The sequence below is a fragment of the Lottia gigantea genome (assembly GCF_000327385.1).
Source record: "Lottia gigantea unplaced genomic scaffold LOTGIsca_77, whole genome shotgun sequence".
Taxonomy (NCBI): Eukaryota; Metazoa; Mollusca; class Gastropoda; family Lottiidae; genus Lottia; species Lottia gigantea.
In genome coordinates this window covers 495,212-503,898 of record NW_008710566.1, presented here as the reverse complement: position 1 = coordinate 503,898, position 8,687 = coordinate 495,212, and positions in this window count along the sequence as shown.

Genomic DNA, 8,687 nt, shown 5'->3' with positions numbered 1-8,687 from the left:
TGAAACTGAGCTCTATAAGTTGGTAAAGCAAATATCTAGATGACTTTACAGATGACTGAAATTGAGCTCTATAAGCTGTTAAAGCAAATATCTAGATGACTTTACAGATAACTGAAATTGAGCTCTATAAGCTGTTAAAGCAAATATCTAAATGACTTTACAGATAACTGAAATTGAGCTCTATAAGCTGTTAAAGCAAATATCTAGATGACTTTACAGATAACTGAAATTGATCTCTATAAGTTGGTAAAGCAAATATCTACAAGAGATTACAGATGACTGAAATTGAGCTCTATAAGTTGGTAAAGCAAATATCTAGACGACTTTACAGATAACTGAAATTGAGCTCTATAAGTTGGTGAAGCAAATATCTAGACGACTTTACAGATAACTGAAATTGAGCTCTATAAGTTGGTAAAGCAAATATCTAGACGACTTTACAGATGACTGAAATTGAGCTCTATAAGCTGTTAAAGCAAATATCTAGACGACTTTACAGATGACTGAAATTGAGCTCTATAAGCTGTTAAAGCAAATATCTAGATGGCTTTACAGATGACTGAAATTGAGCTCTATAAGTTGGTAAAGCAAATATCTAGACGACTTTACAGATAACTGAAATTGAGCTCTATAAGTTGGTGAAGCAAATATCTAGACGACTTTACAGATAACTGAAATTGAGCTCTATAAGTTGGTAAAGCAAATATCTAGACGACTTTACAGATGACTGAAATTGAGCTCTATAAGTTGGTAAAGCAAATATCTAGACGACTTTACAGATAACTGAAATTGAGCTCTATAAGTTGGTAAAGCAAATATCTACAAGACATTACAGATGACTGAAATTGAGCTCTATAAGTTGGTAAAGCAAATATCTAGACGACTTTACAGATGACTGAAATTGAGCTCTATAAGTTGGTGAAGCAAATATCTACAAGACATTACAGATGGCTGAAATTGAGCTCTATAAGCTGTTAAAGCAAATATCTAGATGACTTTACAGATGACTGAAATTGAGCTCTATAAGTTGGTAAAGCAAATATCTAGACGACTTTACAGATAACTGAAATTGAGCTCTATAAGTTGGTAAAGCAAATACCTAGACGACTTTACAGATAACTGAAATTGAGCTCTATAAGTTGGTAAAGCAAATATCTAGACGACTTTACAGATGACTGAAATTGAGCTCTATAAGCTGTTAAGGCAAATATCTAGATGACTTTACAGATGACTGAAACTGAGCTCTATAAGTTGGTAAAGCAAATATCTACAAGACATTACAGATGACTGAAATTGAGCTTTATAAGTTGGTAAAGCAAATATCTAGATGACTTTACAGAAAACTGAAATTGAGCTCTATAAGTTGGTAAAGCAAATATCTAGACGACTTTACAGATAACTGAAATTGAGCTCTATAAGTTGGTAAAGCAAATATCTAGACGACTTTACAGATAACTGAAATTGAGCTCTATAAGTTGGTTAAGCAAATATTTAACAGACTTTATTTCAAGATGGTTGATTTATGATAATATCCTAATATGATGATACGATATGATATGATATGCGTATGATAATGAATCTTTTGGTAATATATATAGACCTGTCACTCTCTAGCCCTATAGGTAATGTTATCTAATTCATTTTACTTACATATTTACTGTGTCAGTAGACTAGAGGGTGGATCATTGAGATATACCTGTTTGCTTTTGCTTTGATTGTTTCTTGGATGTTCGTTGAATATAAAGTCTTGTTTTCTCTGAGAATGTAAATTGTTGAAACATATTTCGATACATAGGCTCAATGTCAGCAACACAGAAGGATAAATTATAAAGCCGTGCATCTATGTTTTGCTGTTATTGTTCCATGGATGTTCTGTGAATATGAGATCAAGCTATGATGTTATGTATTCACTTGAAATTCATCTGGTGATAGCAATGTAATTGGAAATGGAACTGTAAAAATGGTGTAATTTGTAGAAACATTGTGCTCTAATTTTGGAAATATTGTTAAGTTGACATTTTGTTGAAAAGTGTTATAGATATAGAGAACTATTGTAAAAACTGACAGTGTAATTTGTAGAAACTTTGTGCTCTAAATTTGGAATTATTATTTAGATGACATTTTATGTAATAGATAAAGAGAACTATTGTAAAAACTGACAGTGTAATTTGTAGAAACTTTGTGCTTTGACTTCAGAAAAATTGTTTATATGACATTTTGTTGTGCAGTGTTATAGATAAAGATAACGACAATAAAAGCTGACAGTGTAATTTGTAGAAACTTTGTGCTCTGATTTTTGCCAAATTTATTTAAATGACATTTTGTTGTACAGTGCTATAGAGAATGAAAACTATTGTAAAAGCGGTGTAATTTGTAGAAACTTTGTGTTCTAATTTGTTAAGATGACATTTTGTTGATAAGTGTTATGAATTTTATGGCTTGTAACTTTAAATTAGTTGAGCGAGATTGATATCCTGAAGCCATGAGTGAAATATTATATCATGTTCACTAAAACATCAAGTATGCAACAGGTAATGATTTCTTCATGTGATTAATAGCTTTAAATCTTACCTTATTTCATGGTGGCTTGGCCAGTGTTTTTGTGATTATTTTGTTTTGATTCTAGCTGGGTAACATCTATCAAAATTGTAAAAAATAAGAATGTTTTGAAGAGACATTTTGAGAATAAATAAGATTTTCTATGAACAAGGAAGACATTTTGGATTTTACATCATATATATATATATTTGTAGCTAGGTTTTCTAAATCTAGCTGGATGACATCTATCAAAATAGTCCAAAATAAGAAGGTTTTAGAATGGATATGATTTTCTATGAACAATGTCCATTTTATAAACAATTCTTGTAAAAGATACACCGACACAAAGTCTTAGTAGTTTTACTGAATCTAGCTAGGTGATATCTATCAAAAATAGTTAAAAGTAAGAAGTTTTTGAAGAGGTTTTTAGAATTGATGTAATTTTCTATGAACAATGTCCATGTTGTAAACTTGTACCAGTAAAAAATGTGAACCATGTAAAATATTTACCAACATTTCAAACTATTTGAGGTCCATTAGCTCAAGTTTAACTTGTTTGTGGTCCAGTTTTGGTGGTTTGTTTTTTTCACCCACTTTCTGTGTACTTGAAGATTGGTGTGTATTCAAGTCATTGCATACCTCTGGTGAAAGTGGCATCAGGTGTTCTTATACCTAACCAAGTTGACAAACTAAAATGCAGATTGCTATCAGATGATATACAATTTGAGAGATTTTGTTTATTTTGATAATTTTCTGGTATATTTCATGTTAGCTATTGTTACAATATACACTATAGATTTATCTTGTTCTTGGCACTCTGAATTAGGTTTGAAGTATACACTGTAAGATTCCACTGTCAAAATACAGGCATTGTAGGTACACACCTTTACAGGGGTTTATCTAATAAATTATTAAGGGAGGTGCAAAAAATGAGATGTGTCCCTAAGATGGAAGGTTCTTGAGACCAGACCAAGTATTCTCGAAACAATCTTCGCTCTAAGATGTCCTATGTTCTTATCTTCTAACATTGATTCTAGGACATTCTAGATTCCTAGTTTCAAGAATATGTGGCTGGGGACTGCCAGAGACCCCCCAAAGCCAACTTAATCAGCCTTCCTGAGATGAATTTTTGGCATTTCAAAATAAGACCTATCATAAGGGGAGGGAGTGGGGGCAGGGGGATGGCCCAGAAATTACTGGCCTAAGCTCTTATATTCACACATGCTAGCAGGATAGCTGTTTAAATTTGAATTGTAAAAAGCAAGCAGTTTTTAACCAAAGCTTGTTATGAATACCAGTTATGGTATCAGTGAAAACTTTTACACTGTTTTTTTATTAAGCTGATTTTTGTACAACACATTTCAGTTCAGTTTTTTTAATTGCAATTTTTTTTACAGTGTGTCTTTAGTGTATATGATGGAACAGAATTTGTTTACAGTGTGTCTTTAGTCTAAATGATGGAACAGAATTTGTTTACAGTGTGTCTTTAGTGTAAACGATGAAACAGAATTTTTTTTACAGTGTGTCTTTAGTGTATATGATGGAATAGATTTTTTTTACAGGGTGTCTTTAGTCTATATGATGGAACAGAATTTTTTTACAGTGTGTCTAGTGTAAATGATGGAACAGAATTTTTTATACAGTGTGTCTTTAGTGTAAATGATGAAACAGAATTTTTTTACAGTGTGTCTGTAGTGTAAATGATGGAACAGAATTTTTTTTTACAGTGTGTCTAGTGTAAATGATGGAACAGAATTTTTTATACAGTGTGTCTTTAGTCTAAATGATGGAACAGAATTTTTTTTACAGTGTCTTTAGTCTAAATGATGGAACAGAATTTGTTTACATTGTGTCTTTAGTCTAAATGATGGAACAGAATTTGTTTACATTGTGTCTTTAGTCTAAATGATGGAACAGAATTTGTTTACATTGTGTCTTTAGTCTAAATGATGGAACAGAATTTTTTTACAGTGTGACTTCATTCAAGCTTATGGTTTGGCATCAATGGTAGTTTTAGTAAGTGTAGAGAGATATTGGTAGTTAAAGTTATCATCACTTCCTACTATTGGAATTACCAATATTATAATACCTATCTCACTTCCCACTGAGCTACAAATTATCTAAAACTAAATGATATTTCTTTTCTTTCCTATTTTGTTATGTGATCTTAAAGTGATACTACGTCTTAGAATGAACATAAAATTTAAGTTCTCAAAATGGTCAATATGAGTATATATTCATCAGTGAACTTACCTGGTGTCATAAAGTTACAACAGAATCCCTGTAAAATCTAGAAAATTGGAAAATTCATAAAACTAAGTAATTATCGAAAAACACTTGATATCCAGCGTTTTTCAATAGTTAATTACATATTTATGGATAATTACTAAGTTTTTTGGATTTATCGGATTATATAAGGATCCTGTTATGTTATTTATGACACCAGGTATATCTACTGGCTCTTATTCACCAAGTTTAAAATTCTTAAATTTTATGTTCATTGTAAGAGGTAGTATCACTTTAAGTAATCATCATTTCTTACTCTTGGATCCACCCTTTTGCTTTGAAAAATGTGATTGTGTTTTTTATGGTTTCAACAAAGAATTGTAATTAAAATTGTGTTAATTTTGTGTTAGGTGTTCCTTCAAAAATATCTCAAACTAGGAATTTCTTTTCCTATTTCTATAGATGTCTTTAATATATAGTATGGCAGTGTCTCAAGAAAGACAATTCCTCTTTTAAAGATGGGTTCCCTTATTTTTATTTATAAAAATGAAAATGCTAATACTTATATGAATGGAAAGTAGAGGTGTTCTTATGGCTTGGAAAAATACCAGTTTGTCTCACATGTTCATAATTAATTCATAATTAGCTAAATTAGAAGAGAATTACCAGCAGAATTCCAATGAGTGACCGATCAAGAAAGGTCAAAAAATCTTTTTTTGTTTATCCAGACTGTACATACATAGACATTTATGATTGGTTAAAACTATTAATTACATACAATAAGAACATAATGATATGATTAAGAATACATGATAATTCATTAGAAACACCAATTAACCACATAGTTTGCTTAATTTGACACTAAAAAATAAGGAAACTTTCAAACGCGGATAATTCTGGACAGATATGGATTTGAAGACTAGAATTTTGACGGTGAGCTGTGAACATTATTACTGATTGTCTTAGCTTAAGAATTCCCATTTCTAAAACTAAAGTAAGATTAGTCCAAAAAATGGCGCATCTGTTCTTTGATAGCATTTTGGGTTCTGAATTTAAAAATTGTAAGATGTAATTTGATTTGATAGAAAATGAAATTTGCTTGTTACTGTTGATTTATGTTCTTGTAAGTTGATCTCAGTTTTTACAAGGTTGTTTTCCACCATTTTAAATGTGTGTACAATTAATTTTTAAGATATAGGAAAATGGAAGATAAGATTATGAGGTATATGTCAGAGGTAGCTAGTCTCCCAAGTAGAATGGAAAAATACGAAATTAAAGGGATTGTAAAGAGGTTTCAAAATTTTTTATACGCATCTGGGTAAATGATAGCAACAATCTGCGCCATCAAAATTTTCCTGTGGCTGTAGCGATTGTACAAAAACTATGTATTTTATGACGTCTCCCTTGCAAAGGTGTTATGTGATACAAGTAAATATTGCGGGGGTCATGTCATTAAACACTTATTTTTAGTGGAATTGCAGGAACTACAGACATCTGATGGAAAATTGGAATGGTACAAATTGATGCTATCAGTGTCCCTGATGCGCATAAAAAATTTAGAAATCCTCTTTACAATCCCTTTAACACACAGGTAGGTTTATTAGAATGGCACTTTACGATAAACTAGCTAGGCTTTAGCATCAATTTGAGGTCATTTACTTTGTTACGTTAAACAAATGGTGGTTTTGGGTTCTAATCCTGGTTGGCTGGGAAGCGTTAATTATAATCTGGGAAAGTTTCAATGCCAAAAGGTTTGGCTGAGTACCACCTGAAGTCATTGAAATCCTCGAAAGAAATGTTTTTTAATTTTTTGTTTTATTTTGACAAACTAAACCATAACTTAACTCTCTATGAAAGGGTAATTTGTTCTGCCTTGTTTTAAACCAGATTTGATGAGATACAGTTTCAACAAGTTACACTTTAAAAAGTTAGAATTTGTAATAATATTGATATTAGGCATGTTTGCCGTCAGTATGTTGATAAGTAGGCTGTTTTTATCTCACCAGTTGAAGAGTTTATCTTTATCAAATTGTGTTCGAAGTTTGATAAGCCTGATAACAATTTATATTCATTAGCGAGAATTTACTTCATTGACTCACATTTAAGAAACACACCATTTGTGAGTCAATGAGTCCTGATTTTTGTTGAAGAAATTGCAAAATTCAACCTTGCAAAAATTCAAGTGACAAACCTTTCATTTCAGTAAGGCAGCACTCTTTATGGAGTGTTTTCATCGGGCCCATAGCTATAGGGGGGCATGTATGGTAGTAAATATAGCCAATCAGAGGTTTAGAAAGAAAGTCTGTGAATACAAAGCTATTATGATTACAGCCTTTCTGTCAAGGCTCTGATAGGGTGTAGTCATTAGCATACAATCCAATCAAATGGCTGCATTCTGTGATACAAGAACAGTGTCTTTTGCAGTCATGGTATAAGTACGAAGTTTGTAATAGCTAGACAGTGTGAAGATGACTTTTTATGATAACATTTGTTGTCATCTGGCTTTACTACCTTGGCATTATCTCTGCAGTGTACGGCACGACTATCTGACTGATGTGAGGAATACAAGTGTTATCTTGTAAACTCTAGGAGGGTCAGGTTGTATGTTATGATAAACTCTGTACCCTAGTATACTAAATCATTCCTCTGACCCAACCTGATAACCAGTGTGATTTATCAAAGGTATATAGATCAGACAACTTTTAACCTTTGATACAATAATCTCTGTTATAAAAAATCGTCTTCAGACAAAGTTAAAATAAGCACTGGCACAGGTGACAAGTAGCAAATTTATGGTGAAATCTACATCAATTTAATTTTTCAATCTAAAGTGCAAGTATTTAAAGGAACGGGTGGGCCAATTTAAGGGGTTGATTTGGTTCTTGAATATATGGAAATATTCTTCAGGAGTATTAGAAATGTAGAAAAATCACATATTTCCTCAAGATAAGACAAGTCTTTTTTTTAACTTTCAAACATGGATTATTCTGGACACACACATGGATTGGAACTGCTCTGAAAGGGGTTTCGTTGATGTTTGTAATGTTGCTAATTTGATGTTTTTGTGTACTTCCAGACAACCAATGATTGGATTAACGTAAGTAACTTGAAGACTATTAGTGGAGGTGGTATATTAGATCCTGATGATCAGCTGATTGATGTGGTAGATGATCGTGAACAGGTTAGACAACTCACTATTTTTTTTATGGCTTATTGATAGTGGTCTAAAAAGGGGTCCCAGGTTGTCTGGTCTGGTGATTCAAAGCATATCAAAAATAATGGTAGAATTGACTCCCAAATAGGAACTGCGATAAACTGGGTAGTTTCAGATTCAAATTGCTCACATTGACAACCAGATCCACAATGACAACCAGATACACATTGACAACCAGATTCTCATTGACAACCAGATCCACATAGTCAACCAGATCCTCAATTGACAACCATATCCACATTGCCAACCAAATCCACATAGTCAACCAGATCCTCATTGACAACCAGATACACATTGACAACCAGATTCTCATTGACAACCAGATACACATTGACAACCAGATTCGCATTGACAACCAGATCCTCTTTGACAACCAGATCCATATAGTCAACCAGATCCATATAGTCAACCAGATCCTCATTGACAACCACATCCTCAATGGACAAGCATATCTACATAGTCAACCAGATTCTCATTGACAACCAGATCCTCTTTGACAAGTAGATCCACATTGACAAACAGGTATTTGGTTTTTTTTTCTCAATTGACAACCAGATCCACATTGCCAACCAAATCCACATAGTCAACCAGATCCTAATTGATAACCAGATCCACTTAGTCAGCCAGATCCTCTTTGACAACTAGATACACATTGACAACCAGATACACATTGACAACCAGATTCTCATTGACAACCAGATTCTCATTC